This window comes from Amblyomma americanum, chromosome 2 (assembly GCF_052857255.1).
Source record: "Amblyomma americanum isolate KBUSLIRL-KWMA chromosome 2, ASM5285725v1, whole genome shotgun sequence".
NCBI classification, from domain to species: domain Eukaryota; kingdom Metazoa; phylum Arthropoda; class Arachnida; order Ixodida; family Ixodidae; genus Amblyomma; species Amblyomma americanum.
The window spans coordinates 199,806,379-199,822,123 of record NC_135498.1 but is presented as its reverse complement, the minus strand read 5'-3'; the positions used below and the strand labels follow the sequence as shown (position 1 = coordinate 199,822,123).

The following is a 15,745-nucleotide window of genomic DNA, read 5'->3' as shown; positions in this document are numbered from 1 at the left end:
AGTGTGCTTGCATCAGCCGACCTTGAACCTTCGTGCGCATGCGCAAATTTTTCCCGTCTGCCGATAGCGTCAGTCGCTGGGACGCAGCGTTTGAGTGAGGTAGTACGCGGTGCTCTCGTCGGTCTTTTATTTCAAAGAAAATGGCGGAGCGACCGGAGCAGCGCTACTGCATCAAATTTTGCCAGAAACTGGGCGACAGCCAAGTGGAAACCATTCGAAAGAATCAGGCGGCTTTCGGTGACGGTGCTAAGAGCAGCACACAGATTGAGCAGTGGTAGAACTAGTTTAAAGACGGCCGCACATCGGTGGAGAGTGAGCCACGCTCCGGTCGGCCGTTAACATGCCGAAATGACCAGGTCATTGCAGACGTGAACGCTCTGGTGATGCGGGACCGTCGTGTGTCTATTCGAAAAATTGCGGAAGAGGTGGGCACCAGCACTTTCTGTGCACATTCTATTATCACCGAAGGTTTGGCCGTGAAGAGAGTTGCGGCGAAATTCCTGCCGAAGCTGCTCACGATGGAGCAAAAGTAATTTCGTGTTGAAGTCTCACAGGACATGCTGGATTCCACAAACAGTTATCCCGACTTCATGAACACCATAATCACTGGTGACGAGTCTTGGTTGTACGGGTACGACCCGGGAACAAAATCCCAGTCGTCCCAGTGGAAGCATTCCACATCACCAAGACCAAAGAAGGCCCGCCAAGTGCGCAGCAACGTCAAGGTGATGCTGACTGATTTCTTTGACTCCTGCGCTGTGTTACACCACGAGTGCGCACCACAGGGTGAAACAATCACCAAAAAGTGCTACATGTATGTCGCCCGTCGCCTGCGTGATGCTAGGTGCCAGAGACCGGAGTTGTGGTCAACAGGAAATTGGCGCATCCATCACAACAATGCTCCTGCACATTCCTCGCACTTGATTCAGACTTTTTGGGTGAAAAACCAGACTCCTGTAGTTCAATATGCTCCTTACTCTCCTCATATGGCCCCATGCGACTTCTGGATGCTTCCGAAAATCAAGAGGCCAGTGAAAAGAGCGCGATTTGAGACAAGACATGACATTATGGCTGCAACAACAGCTGACCAGCTAAACTTTCTTCCGAAAGAGGCCTTCCCAACATGCTTCCAACAATGGCAGCACCGCTGGGAGAAGTTTGTGGAATACCAAGGAGACTACTCTGAGGGCGATAAGGTTTCCGACACTCCAGTTATGCAAGTTTTTTTCTTCGGGCAAAGGTCCGATACTTTTCTGACAGACCTCGTATTATTGCTTGCTAACAGTCCGGTAGTGATGAAATCTTTTTGACAGATTCAAAAAATCGCTCTGCTCGCCACTAGCTCATTCCACGCAGTCCTCTTGGGAGGCTGCTCTGCCCGGAATTACGCAATCAGACCTACGGCGGCTCATCGAGCGTGGCCGCAAACAGCGCACAGGACTGAAGGCCAAAGAGAGGACATCACACTTCTTTGCCCAATAAGGCAGCAATATTTAGATACAGATATTCTCTTCCTTTTCCTCCTTAAAAGGTGAATATTTGTTACTCAAATGGGCATCAATTACAATTCGTCTTCGAAGTGAAACGTTTTGCAGTCGTCATTCGCGCAACAGCTCGCGCATTCGGCTGTACGACGCCGCGCATTTCACTCTGCCATAGCTTTGGCAGTTTTCCAAATCGAAACAGAGGCTGTTGCTGGGCGCGCGCTATGTCACAGGGCGCACAAGGGGCGTCGGAGATGGGTAACAGCGAGAAAGTATGAAGTATGAAGGCCGGAAAACCAGGCCCCCTTTTTACGGCGGCATGTCGGCGATTTTCGCCCGACGGCAAGCCCTCGACGGCCGGCGAGGCGAAAAACAACCGCTGCCGCCGCCGCCGATCAGGACCGGCGAGACATTTTCGCGCAGCGTCCGGAGGGAACGGAAGCGCCGGTTGACGCGGCCAATAGCAGCGCAGAAAGCCCGCGCTCTTCCGGTTTGACTGCTTGTGCCTGCTACCGCCATTATGGCCGCCATAGTGGACGATCTGCGCAGTGATTTTCGCACGTAAACGTTATTACTGTGAGAATAAACACATCATCAAGCATGAAAAGTCGCTTTCTTGAGAGAAGACAGCCTAATATTCGGTCGTAATGCCTGTGTTTCCTCCCAAAGCGAAAGGTAGTCCACACGTTCTCTTATTGCAAAAAAATGTCTGTTCCTGGTTTACCGGCGTCTGTTATCAAGTGGTTACAGGGTTACCTATCAAACAGAACTCAGTATGTTGTGTTTAACGGCACTTCCTTCAGATCGGTTAATGTGACGTCGGGTGTGGCACAAGGATCGGTTTTAGGGCTGCTACTTTTTTAATTTCTAATAATGATGTTACTGAGGGATTATCGTTTCACATACGCATGTACGCTGATTATTGTGTAATTTACAGATGCATGAGAAGTTCTAATGACGTTTGCATTCTGCAGAGTGATTTGAATTACGTGCCATCATGGTGTGGTATGGGGAAAATGAGCCTCAATATAAAGAAGTGTTGTTACGTGCAGTTCATGCGAAAACGACAGGCAGCCTGTCTTCTCTCAATACCGCATTAACGGCAACTCCATTAACCGCGTTAATAATTTCAAGTATGTAGGCGTATACATCTCGTCTGACTGTTCATGGAACAAGCATGTGGACTGCCTGGCTGAGATACCTAGCGCTGTATTGAATTTCTTTAAACGAAACTTCAAAACAGCTCACCAGATGGTCAAAGAAGCATTCTATCTCACTAATATAGGGCCTATTTTAGAATGTGCATGCACGATCTGGGACCCATATACGCACAACCTGATTAACAATCTAGAACACATTTAGAGCTATGCTACACGCTACAATCAGTAACTTTGCCTCCAGCACAACAGCCATTAAAACCGAGCTAGGGTGGCAACCCCTCTACAAAAGGGGAAAATTCTTGAGATTGCAATTTTGCCACCGTGTATATAATGGTGACACTGGAATAGACGAAAGCGTTTACCTGAAAGCCCCACACTGTATTTCCTTTGAACTGATCCCCCGAAAAAAGTTAGATTGCTTGCCGCACGAATGTTTTTGCCCATTCAATTTTCCCTTTCACGATAAAAGAATGGAATCGTCTGCCTGAAAGAGTTTTCAGTGCTCCATCAGGAATGTTTTTATCAGCTCTGCTTGAGTTTTATTTCAATGAGCTTTGTTACGTTTTTTTACATTTATTTTGAATTTCATCGTATATTAGATATATTATTTTGTATTATTGTCATTGCTGCGTTTGAAACTTTTTGTCGTCGACTTTGTTATATTACTATGTTTGTAATCCCTCTGCAATAATGCCCCGTGTGAGATGTGGGTATAGTATACTTAAGTAAATAAAATATAAAGAAAAGCTCGCCGCTGGTATCCGTGGCTGAGTGGGGATCCCAAGATACGGAACTTCACGCATTCGAGAACGAACGCTCGCTAATATTAGTAGAGTGGCGTCGAAATTCACAATTTCGTGATTTTAACAGAACGGTCAGCGTCGCTGGTCTGGAAGACCTCCTCGCTCAGTGGTATCTGCCACTTGACCCCATTTGCATTCGGGCTGTACGCCGCTTCGCTCCATGTATTGCCAGCTGGACGACGCGCAGCCGCGGCAGCTGCAGGACGAGTTTTGTCGAAAAAAGCGTCGCAGCGGCCCAGGCTGCGACGAGGAAGCCGGCGGCAGAATCATAGATTGGCGGTATATCTTAAGAGTTTACAGGAATCTTAGTCTCTGCTAAATAACTCGGAAGTTTTTAAACCTACGATACTACTAAATTTTGCACCGCAGTGCGCACAGCGCGTTTATTCATGTCCCCTTTTGCGCGCGCCCTCTGACTCGCGCCTTTTGGAAACGTGAGGAGCTGGAGCCTTCTCTGCTGACTTGGGCGTGCAGAAGGCCGCACTGGTGGGGCTTGTTCTACCCGAGCAGCCTCTCGCGACCAATCATTAATTTAACTGCCACCTGCCACGGTGGGCAGGTTTTAATGGCGACACAAGGCCCGTGACCTAGGTGTAGGTGAACTGAAGCATTTCAAAATCGAGCAACTAGATAAATTCATTACTGGTACTCTTTTCATATCAGCATATCATTTCCAATTTACCTACCGTGCCCATAGTCGCCACATTGCTTGTTTTTGTTTGTTTCATAGGCTCCTAAATTCTGAGCTACGTCAGGGGCCCTGCATTTACGCACGGTAACCCCGCATCTCCATTCTCCCGCATCTCGCATCTCTTTCCCGCACTGCTAGCAAATGGATGGCCTTCCCCGTAGATTGCTGCTATCACCTGCCCATCTGTGTTCCTTGAACAAATTTCTGATGTGCTTGAACAATCAAAATCTTTTCTTTGTATAACGTGCTTGAAAATTATCTGTACTTGTTCTGCTTCTCATTTCTGCGTGCCCCCCTCCCTACCCTCTCATGTAACACCGTCTAACGAGGGTTTTTAGGGTATTAAAGTGAAATGAACTGGCCTATCTGCCTCCTAGGTTGCCTCTGTGGGTAGTTTTCGTGGATGTTTCGTTCATGGTGAACGACGCCTACAACGCACACGTGAGCTCCTTAATGCTATCGCGTTAAGAAATAATTTCAGTGTTGGAAAGTCACGGGCAGAAGCAAACCACCTGTGTACCATTAGACGTGATCCTTGCAGCCACGCGTCATGATTAGTGTGTATGACATAGACTGTAGTAGGCAATAGTGACTGAAATATTAGTGCTGCGTTGTGGTCATGTAACGCACTTGATTGTGCAGCTCCAACCAAGCAAAGTTTCGGCGGGGGATCTTGCGCAAACTGTATTTCTGCCCAGTAGCGGCTAGACAGGAATGAAAACAACGCTTGTGCTCACACTGGCCACATGTGCGCATGTGCGAGCGCAGTATTAAGTCTAATTGATATTCGGAAAAAGAGCTTGATGTTAAAATAAGATATTACGCTTCGCTTATTTTCCGTCACTCTTGAACTTGTGTGCAACGCAGGACTAGGAACACAGGCACACAGACAGACGAATGCTGCACTCCCAAGTGGTTTGTTGCAAGAAAGTGTGACCTGGTTGACATTTAAAGCGGGAAGCTGGGCTAGCTCGTGATTTTTAGAATAACGGCAAATGGTAACTAGCGTTAAAACAAGAACAGAAGAGACTAGCGTTCCTGGTGTCCGTCTCTTTTCTGTCCTTGTCTTAAGCGCTAGTTACCATGACCTCTAAAGACCTCGCTGTTCATGCACGCTCATACTAAATCAAGTTGCACCTGGATGGACACGTGCGAAAAGAAATACTACGTCCGACACACCCAATAAAACATCTTAATGCAGAGAAAAAAGAAGTATTCTGATCTATTCATAGCAAATGAAGCGTTTCTTACGCAGTAAGCGGCTATTTTTCTCATGTCGTAAGCTTCCTCAGGCTCACGTGATAATTCTTCTATGCTTTGCGCCGTCAAAATGTCGAGCACACTTCTTGAAAAAGTTGCAAATAAGTGCAAATCTTCGTTATACTTTAAATTTATTTCATGCTTTCTTAACCTGTCATTGAGACATGAGCCTGTCATGCCGACAAACGTTTGAGGCATGGCAGTCATAGCTCCCAGGATATTCCTGATTTGCGCCTCACTTAAGGCGCGATGTTCTTTTTCGACATCAATCCATTTCGCCCTCCTTGCCGAAGATCTAAGGGCACAGGATGGCAGATATTACCGCAGCCGTAAAAACGAGTGGTGCCCATACGTAATGGCAAATTAGTTTACGCTATGCAATAGTTTGCGTATCACGGGACACCTGCCGGCCACTACGTCTTTTCGCCTTTCCTTGTGTTCAAGGTTCTTGGGCATGGCTCCATTTTATTCAGGGTTTGGGAACGTCTTTCATGACCGGAAAGGGCAGCCAACTATCAAAATTCCTGTCAATTGTCAGTAAAACCGAGCCGGCATTTCGCGACTGCAAGATTTCGCAAGCGCAGTTTGCGGACACATAACTATGTGCCAACAATACCAGTTGTTGGGCGAGTTGGTGTTCACGATGATCTATAAGAGCGCGACAGGCGGGACAGAGAAGAGACAAAACACAGAGCGCTGACTGACAACTAAAGCGTTTATTAGCTACCAGCCAGTACAAATACTGCCCTGGTGGCCGGAAGGGAACCAAGCACGCTTGACGTACGTGGCATTCAAAACTGCCAGTACATCAGGCAAGTGTCACACGCGGGAAAAAATGTAACCTCTACAGCAGGCACAAGTTAACATTCACAGTCAAGGTAACGATTTTCCCTATCTTACAGTGCTACAGAGGGAGTACTGATGCATTGGTAAGAGGTCCTAGTTATCAGGTGGACTTCTATTTAAGCGAAGATAGCGCAAAAGACGAGGACAAGGAAAGAACAGGACCAACGCTACTCACAACTGAAGGTTTATTCACAGGAAGCAAGGAATATAAAGAGCGCAAACAAACACGATAACAAAGCAAACAAACGTGTAGCTACGTGGAATCGAGGAAACGAACTTCACTGTCATGCAGACAAACCGACGGGGTACTAGAGCTCAATCTAGTTTTTCCTTATGTAGAAAGCCTCCATAATCTCTCTATTTAACGGCGTTGGGTGACTGCACAATACATCACTGTGATGAAAAGCAGGGATGCAAGATTTGCGGTCTCCAACATGATCGACTAGATAAGTAGGTTTATTAGCCTCCAATGTACTAGCATGCTCAGTTAGGCGCGTGTTAATACAACGACCCGTCTGGCCGTTAGAGTAAAGGACAGGATTCCAAGAGAAGGTATTGCGTGACGCAGGCAGGCGACAGTTTCAGTGCGTTTGAGCATATGTGTTTGGACCATGATGCGCCGGGCGTAAATACAAGACCAAGGTATTTATATTCACTAATGCTCTGCACGAGGACACTGTTAATTTCATTTCATTCATTTTTTCCATTTCCCAAGCATTTCACCCTAAAGACGCCGAGCACCAGACCAGGGGAAAGCTTGTACCCATTGTATCACCGGTGGGTGCCCGGCGGCACTGGGGATCGAACCCCGCACCTCCCGCATGTGAGGCGGATGCTCAACCACTTGCCCACCGCTGCGGTTGAAGCCATTACAGCCATTACAGAAAGGGGGATCAAAATCACCATTTTTGTGACATTGAGAACATATCAAAACAGATAAGGAATAATCGGATCAAAGAAAACAGCAAGGAAAATAACAATATGTAACAGTTGCATGATCTTGCGATGGGTATACAATGGTAAGTGGAATGCACAGGATCTAAACAAGAACAATATTTATATATGCAACACTTAATCAATACAAGAGAAAACACGGTGCAAAAGGTATGTCAAAAACACATGACATAGCAAAAAGAAAAGTAACTACAACTAACTGTTCGAAGTTCCGAGGTGAATATGGTGGAAACTTATTACACCATGAAAAATGGTCGAGAAGTTTTTCCCAGAAGGATTTGCGGTGAGTGCATGATGCGATGGGATTTGGTAGGCCATTACATAGTGCTATCGCGTCCGGAAAAATTGGCAGACTTTATCTCTAAGGTGCGACAGCTAATGTATGCACTGCTATACGATGCTATGCTAATGGCTTAGGCGGTTAGACGTCCTGCGTGGGGTTGTAGCTTTGCGTGTCTCATGCGTGGGTGATAATAGAAATGACAAAGAAGAGAGAGGTGAGATATGATGCAGCGTGACAAGTGATGGAATGGCAAAGGACAGTTTCAGCGGGGTGATACCGGTTTTCCTTGAATAGCTAGATGATATAAATTGGATGGCGTGATTCTGTACGGCTTCAAGGTCAGCGAGGAGATACGCTTGTGATGCGTGTTAAATGGATGAACCATATTCTAGTTTTGGGCGAATGAACGTCATAAATGCTAGTTTTTTTTTTTTCGTCGAGGGTGCGGCTTTCAAGTTAGAGGGCATGTATCCGAGTGCGCGTGAGGCTTGAGCGCAGATGTTTTGAACGTAAGTTATACATAATAGCGATGGTGTTAGATGGAGGCTAAGATATCTGTAGGATAATGCAGGATCAATGAAAATTGAGCCAATATAGTATTGATGCTGATTCAAAGTGCGTTTTCTAGTGAACGACATGTATTTGCATTTGTTAATGTTTAAGGGGGGGGGGGAGGGAGGGATTAGTCCCAGCAAGACGCAATCGTCCACAAAAAGCCGTAAATACAATTTTATATTACAATTTCCAATTAACGTAAATTAGGAATAGTGGTGGCGACAGTCCTGCGGCCTGAGGGACTCCCGATGTTACTTTGGAAAGAGCAGAGCGGCTATCCGTTCTAGAAGTGAATTTTTAGGTGAATTTTAAAAAGTCATTGACCTTTAAAAAGGGAAGACTTGAATTTTTAAACTAAAAACGCACGGCTTAGCCTTATTAGCGTAAATGATAAACGCTTCTAAGGATTTTAACTGCCACTTGCCAAGTAGCACGCAGACATTTGAATTCTGAAAATTTTGAAACTGGAAATGGTAATCGAAATAATTTTTATATATAATGCGCTGTCACCAGCATACAAACGCAGATTAGAGATGATGACGAAAGAAGTAATTTATAAAAATGAAGAAAAGCAAATGTATGAAATTGGTGTGTGTACTTCTGCCACCCTAGAATGACCTGAGCTAGAAAACACAAACTGAAAACGATGGAAAAGAAATCTAGATATCCAGTTGAGAAGATGGCAATTTTAGAAGACGCCGTAAAGTTGACACATCGATTCTGAGGGAATTACTCAATCGAATGTCTTCGAAAAATGAATGAAGACTGCGAGAGTTTAATTGCCTGCATCAGGTGTATAGTACACGCCAGGGGTGAATTCATTTACCTGTGTTAAATCAGTGAAGCCACGTTTGAAGGCGCGCTGAACATTAGTCGCTAATTTATGTGGAGTGCATATTGCAACCGCACAAAACGACGAGCGACGAAAAGAGGAAAACACAGGACAAAACGCAGAACTTGAACTGAGGTTTACTACAAGGAAAACCACATTTATACCAGATTCGTAATCTCACCTGATAGACAGCAGACACCACCATGTTACACTGGCACGCGGGCGCACGTGGCACAAGTTAGCATCTATAAAATTCAATTCCTTTTTGGATAAGGATACTGAAGTGGTGCTTATGCAACGGTCATTTTCTTTGTTTATGTAGTAGGCTTCACAAATATCTCTGCTAAGCTGGGTAGGTAATTTTTTTTTTCAGGGCAATAGTGTCATGGAACACGGGCGTGCAGTTACGGAAACGGCAACAATGTTTCGCCAGTTCAAGGCCTTCCGCAAATAATTCAACGGCTGCGTGGTGCTCCTGAAGTGTAGCGTTCAAGCAACGTCCAGTTTTCTCTTTGTAACAATTCCCACATGTGAGGGGTATTTGGTGCACCACCCCTGTCTTGCAGGGAACGAACCTGCCTATGTGCTTAGAGCGGCACTACTTTTTTTCATTTCCCTGCACCATATTGCACAAGCTCGAAAGCTTTTTGAGTGCCGTGAAGACCACCGGGACGTCACATTTCATGGCCACATTTTTTAGGCGATGGGAAATCTGGTGGAAGTACGGCATAGCCACGGGTCTCCGGCGATGCGGTTCTTCACTTGAGCAGTGCATCGGTGGGCATCGAGCTTCCTTGGCAAGGGCTTCTATCACCGAAGTGACCATCTCACAAGGGAAGCCAGCACTAGTCATTCGTTGTAACTGAAATTGCACGCTATGCTGCATTTCATGTGGGCAAGACTTATCAAGAGCTGCGCGCAGGCAGTTTTTTGCTATTCCCCTTTTTATAAGCTTTGAATGAGCTGACTGGTGGTTTAGAATACCTTTTTTTTGAGCGAGGCTGGTACCTCCAGCACACCTGGGTTCCACTAGTACTAGTAACAGTACAGACATCCAAAAACTGCAAGCATCCCTGCGACGCAGCACATAGGTGAAGCTCAAGCCAAAGGCACACTCATTGAAGATTCTCATAATTCGGTTCACTACCGTAATAGCCCCTTCTCGAGATACCTCTTTCAAGAAAATGGCATAATCGTCTACATATCTGAAATCCGAACCGAGTGGGCTGTGTCAAGGCTTGCAGCGATTCGCTTGTCACAATATGATACAAAGATGTCCCTTAACAATGGGGCAACACATGAACCGATACACGAACCAAGAGAAAGAAAACCAGCGAGAAAGGACGCTGGACCACAAGACGTACGCAGACTTTCAAGAATTGTTATAACACAAAACACAAAGAATAAAAATACACACGCCCCGGGAACACTGCTACCAGCGTCTACTATTAGCGTTCCACTGTTAATGGTCGGCGTTCGTGCTCACGGTTGGTTCGGTGCGGCTGCGGTGTTGTATGGATCCAGTAGCCGGCGTCGAGGCGGCGTTCGACGTGCTTGGGCTTACGTCGCTGACGGCGTCGCTGGCTGCGTCGTACAAGCTTCCCGTCCCCGCGCCCGTGGAGGCTATGCCGGTGTTGTTGGCGTCGGGGGCACCACCCGGATGGGTGGCAACAGCGCGGGAGACACCCCTGGCTGTAGCAGGTGGTAGTGTCCTCCATTGACTCCCCGGAACGGGCTCAGGCATGGCAGGAAGTCCACGGTGCGAAGTCGTAGAACGCGAGCTCACCGGAGCAGTAGCCGGCATCGCTCTCTTCCAGCCGATGCGTCCCTGACCCGCCGGAGCCTCCGCTTCTCTGCTGTTCCCCCGTGTGCCTCGCTCTCACTCGCCCTTTTATAGCCTTCACATCAGTACACGTAATCCTTGTCGTCGACTTCTTTTCTCCACCAATCATCTCTCTCCACCTCACCGAATGCTTCTCCACCAGTCATCTCTCTCCACCTCACCGAATGCTTCTTCTTCATCTTCTTTATTCTTGGGTTAATCCACGTTGTCTTCTTCACACCTCTTTCCTTTAAAATTTAATTTAGGCTCCTTAATATATGTGACAGGGGGGAGGTAGTATATTCTTTCCCTACTTCTTCTGGAAAAATTTACATAGGGCAGACGGGGCAGTGCTTGAAGGAGCGACTCAGGGCACACGGCAGAACGCAGCGTCCTGGTACATGGAGTAACCCGGCCATACATGTGAAAGTGCAATACTGCTGAGTTTTGCTCAACAGGACAACTATTATCGACCGCAGAATGTCTCGGCACGAGCACGAACCGTCAGAAGTGTTTCTAATCAAAAAGAACGAACGTGTTTGCATAAGCGACCTGTATTTTATTATCACTCGCGAGGAGGGACACTTTTATCTGGGTTGTAATAACGTCTGGAAATTAGTGAACGTGCATGTATGTGCGCGTGCACAAGTAGTGGCTTTATATACGTATTAGAACCCATAATAAATCCGGTGAAAGTCCGGCTGCAGTCTTTCTGTGTCTTCTCCCTGTCCTTTGTCTTTTTTCGCTGTTTTTTTTTCTCTTGAACATGTGCCAACTCGCCCAGCAGTTCTTGATTCTGAACACCAGACTTATTATCGCCTGGCGGTAACAATGTTGAGAACTTGAGGTCTGGCCGAAAAAGCACCGTAAAGCTACCACCTTTAGAACGACGTACTACATCTGCGGGACCACAAAGTAACCAGCAGGCGTGAATTCGGAGTCTAATACGTCATGATGATGACCAGACCATTGAAAGTTTCTGTGAGGACGTAGAATCGGCAATGAATAAAGTAAAATCACAGTACACTGTACTGATGGGCGATTTCAGTGCGAAGGTGGGCAAGAAGCAGGCTGACGACCACGCGGTAGGTGACTATGAGACAGGCTTTAGAAATAGCAGGGGAGAGTTATTAGTGGAATTCGCAGATATAAATAATTTACGGATCATGTATACCTTCTTCCGCAAACGAGAAAACAGGAAGTGAACCTGGAAGAGCCCCAATGGTGAGACTGAAAATGAAATCAATTTCATACTATGCGCTAAACCTGCATCATTCAGGATGTGGCCGTCGTCAGAAGTGTGCGTTGTAGCGGCCACAGAATGGTAAGGTCTCGAATTAGCTTAGACTTGAAGAAGGAGCGGAAGAAGCTAGTGAATAGAAATACCATTAACGAGATTGAGGACTGGGCGAGTTGGTAAGTATTCATTTTAAACCAGCCAGAAGACGCGACACAAAGGAAGAAGCAAACAAGACGAGGCTGGACTAACAACTGAAGTTTTATTGAAAGGAAGAAAACAACGAAGACTCGCACTAAGATGCGCGCGCACATAAGCCGTATCAGTGAAAGGGCACACAAAAAAATTTTTCAATGTCAGGGTCTTACTAACAAGTTATCTAAAAAGGCAAATTCCTTAGCGTGAAGGTTTACCGACGGCTTAGCCACACACGTGTCCTTAGCCTTAGCAATGTAGAAGGCTTCAACTATCTCGCGACAGATTTGTTTTTCATTTCTATAAACTACAGTAGTGTCGCTGAAGTCAGGCGTGCAAAGAGACAGATCATCGTCCGATTTGCATTCTCGAGATTTGCAGACTCGCTTGAGAAAGAGCAACACGGGGCCGGAAGATGCTGATGTGGAGGTGCGGCGAAAAAAGGTGGCCGCCTTTCCCTACCTCCATGGTGTTTCACACCGACTCAAGAAACTTGCGGCGAAGTATGACGTTGGCGTTGTCTTCACAGCTAAAAACAAGATAGGAGGCTTGTGCGCCAGCGTAAAAAGGAGGCTTGATAAAACATCAAGTGATCGTTCCCGATGCACAGTGTCACATAAGACACGGCTCACCCCTTGCAGAAAGAATGTGGTGTATCGCGTTCCGCTGCCTTGTGGTCGATGCTACTACGGGCAGACGGGCAGATGTCTAAATGTGAATGTGCGCCTGACGGAGCATTCTTACTCTCTGGGTGGGAAGGCGAACTCTAATCTGGCGTTGCACGTGCAATCTCGAGAATGCAAATCGGACGATGATCTGTCTCTTTGCACGCCAGACTTCAGCGACACTACTGTAGTTTAAAGAAATGAAAAACAAATCTGTCGCGAGATAGTTGAAGCCTTCTACATTGCTAAGGCTAAGGACACGTGTGTGGCTAAGCCGTCGGTAATCCTTCACGCTAAGGAATTTGCCTTTTTAGATAACTTGTTAGTAAGACCCTGACATTGAAAAATTTTTTTGTGTGCCCTTTCACTGATACGGCTTATGTGCGCGCGCATCTTAGTGCGAGTCTTCGTTGTTTTCTTCCTTTCAATAAAACTTCAGTTGTTAGTCCAGCCTCGTCTTGTTTGCGTCTTCCTTTGTGTCGCGTCTTCTGGCTGGTTTAAAATGAATAACATTAACGAGTTAGCCGCAAGAGGAAAAGTACAGGAGTTTAGGATAGTGCTGCAAAACAGATATTCGGCTTTATCTGAGGAAATCGATCTTGATTCTCATACAGTGAACGATAATCTGACATCAATCATTACGGAGTGCGCATTAGGAGTAGGCGGTAGGACAGTTCAACAGCATGCTGGAAGGCTATCTCAGGTGACGAAAGATATGATTAAGAAGCGCCAAAGCATGAGTGCGTCTAACCCTACCGACAGAATAGAACAAACAGAGCTATAAAAGTTAATGAATAAGCGCAAGGTAGACGACATAAGGAATTAAGTTTAATATGGAGAGAATCGAGCATTCTCTAAAGAACGGAGGTAGCCTTAAAGCAGTGAAGAGGAAGCTAGGCGTAAGTAAAAACCAAATGTATGCATTAAGAGACAAGCAGGGCAATGTCATTAGCAATATGTATAAGATAGTTAACGTAGCCGGAGAGTTCTACACAGACCTGTACAGTAGCCAATGTAATCAGAGCGTTAATGAGAAAGACAGCAGAGCACAGCAATGCGTCATCCCACCAGTAACAAAAGAGGAAGTAAAGAAAGACTTAGGAGCAATGAACAGGAGAAAAGCAGCTGGGGAGGATGAGGTAAAAGCAGATGTGTTGAAGGATGGAGGGGACATCGGGCTAGAAAAACTAGCCACCCTGTATACGCAATGCCTTATGACCTAGACTGTGCCAGAAGCTTGAAGAATGCAAACATTATCTTAATTCATAAGAAGGGAGACGCCAAGGACTTGAAAAATTAGAGGCCGATCAGCTTACTATCCATTGCCTACAAAGTACTTACTAAGGTAATCGCTAAAAGAGTAAGGGCAACCTTAGATTTTAGTTCGGCGGCGGCTGCAACAGACATCGTGTTAAGCATACTTTTGCTATTGCAGTTCTGCAAGCCTGCTGTTTCCATCGCCCGTGAAGAAAGAAGCTGTGAATAAAGAAGGACCGTGAAGGAAGATCGCCGGCTCCTGAGCTCGTATCAGCATCCTGCGCATGCGCGGTGGGACTGAGGTGACCGGCAAGGGGGCGTCATCGGTGATCGGATCGTGCCCCATAAAGAGCGCGACTGCCCAGTTCGGCATCAGTTCGGCGGCGGCTGCAACAGACATCGTGTTAAGCATACTTTTGCTATTGCAGTTCTGCAAGCCTGCTGTTTCCATCGCCCGTGAAGAAAGAAGCTGTGAATAAAGAAGGACCGTGAAGGAAGATCGCCGGCTCCTGAGCTCGTATCAGCATCCTGCGCATGCGCGGTGGGACTGAGGTGACCGGCAAGGGGGCGTCATCGGTGATCGGATCGTGCCCCATAAAGAGCGCGATGCCCAGTTCGGCATCAGTTCGGCGGCGGCTGCAACAGACATCGTGTTAAGCATACTTTTGCTATTCCAGGTGAGGCTTGTGCTCCTTATTATGCAATTCAGAAAACTGTCTGTGCGCCGCTGCCGAACACAGCATTGAGTGTCGAAGTGCTTCATCTGCTTTGTGTACGTACATTGTCTGAATTTGGTGTTAATCTCTGTCACGCACTACACTGTTCGCCATGAGCAAAGACGTCAAAGAAATCAGTAAGGCGTTAGAAGATCTGAAGCGGGAACTGCGGGCTGATCTTAGAACATTGAAAGACAGCGTGAAAAACTGCAATGACACGTGTGATGGCGTAAATGAAATCAAGAATGAGTTAAAAGAGCTGCGAAAAGAAGTTCAGGTACTGACGAAGAAGAACGATGAGCTGACAGCAGAAAATAAACGGCTGAGTGAAAGGATAGAAGAGTTGGAACAGTACCAGAGAGCTAATAATCTTGAGATCAAAGGAGTACCAGATGCCGGCGACCCATGCGACGCTGTCAAGAGAATTGGAGCCTTTCTAGATGAACCAATAGTTGACTCCGACATTGATGTATGCCACCGCGTCCCAACATTCAAGCAAACAGAAAAAAACATTGTTGTCCGTTTTGTACAGCGCACTAAACGCGACAAGGTTCTGCAGAAATTCCGCAAAAAGGGGCTAACAACTAAAGATCTTGACTTCGGCGGGGAAAGCTGTTCTGTGTACGTAAATGAGCACTTAACTGCCTCGAACAAAAAGCTCTTGGGTGCTGCGGTTGCCCGCAAGAAAGTGGTGGGATGGAAGTTCGTGTGGACCTCCCATGGAAAAATTTATGCGCGCAGGGATGAAACTGCAGATGTCATTAGAATTGCCAGTGCATCTGATCTGGAAAAAATAGGAACCTAAGCGAATCCTACAGGAATGTTTCAAACGCTCACTGAACGCTTGCAATGGAGATGGCCGAGTGTTGCTATTATGACCCTGAAGCTTTCAACAAAGCATATAAAACAAGAGAACGAGAGCTTACAAGTATTCATTTCAATATGCGCAGCATAAGAAACAAAGCAGAGGATCTAGCTATATTCC

At 46.4% G+C, this 15,745-nt stretch overlaps 1 protein-coding gene and 1 pseudogene across 1 annotated transcript in view; one reads left to right on the top strand and one right to left on the bottom strand.

Annotated features, from left to right (window-relative positions):
- The window catches only part of LOC144120327 (uncharacterized), a 257,061-nt gene that overhangs the window by 11,184 nt on the left and 230,132 nt on the right, over positions 1 to 15,745 (bottom strand). The gene's annotated exons all lie outside the window — the stretch shown is intronic.
- Positions 141 to 5,090, top strand: LOC144119320 (histone-lysine N-methyltransferase SETMAR-like; annotated as a pseudogene).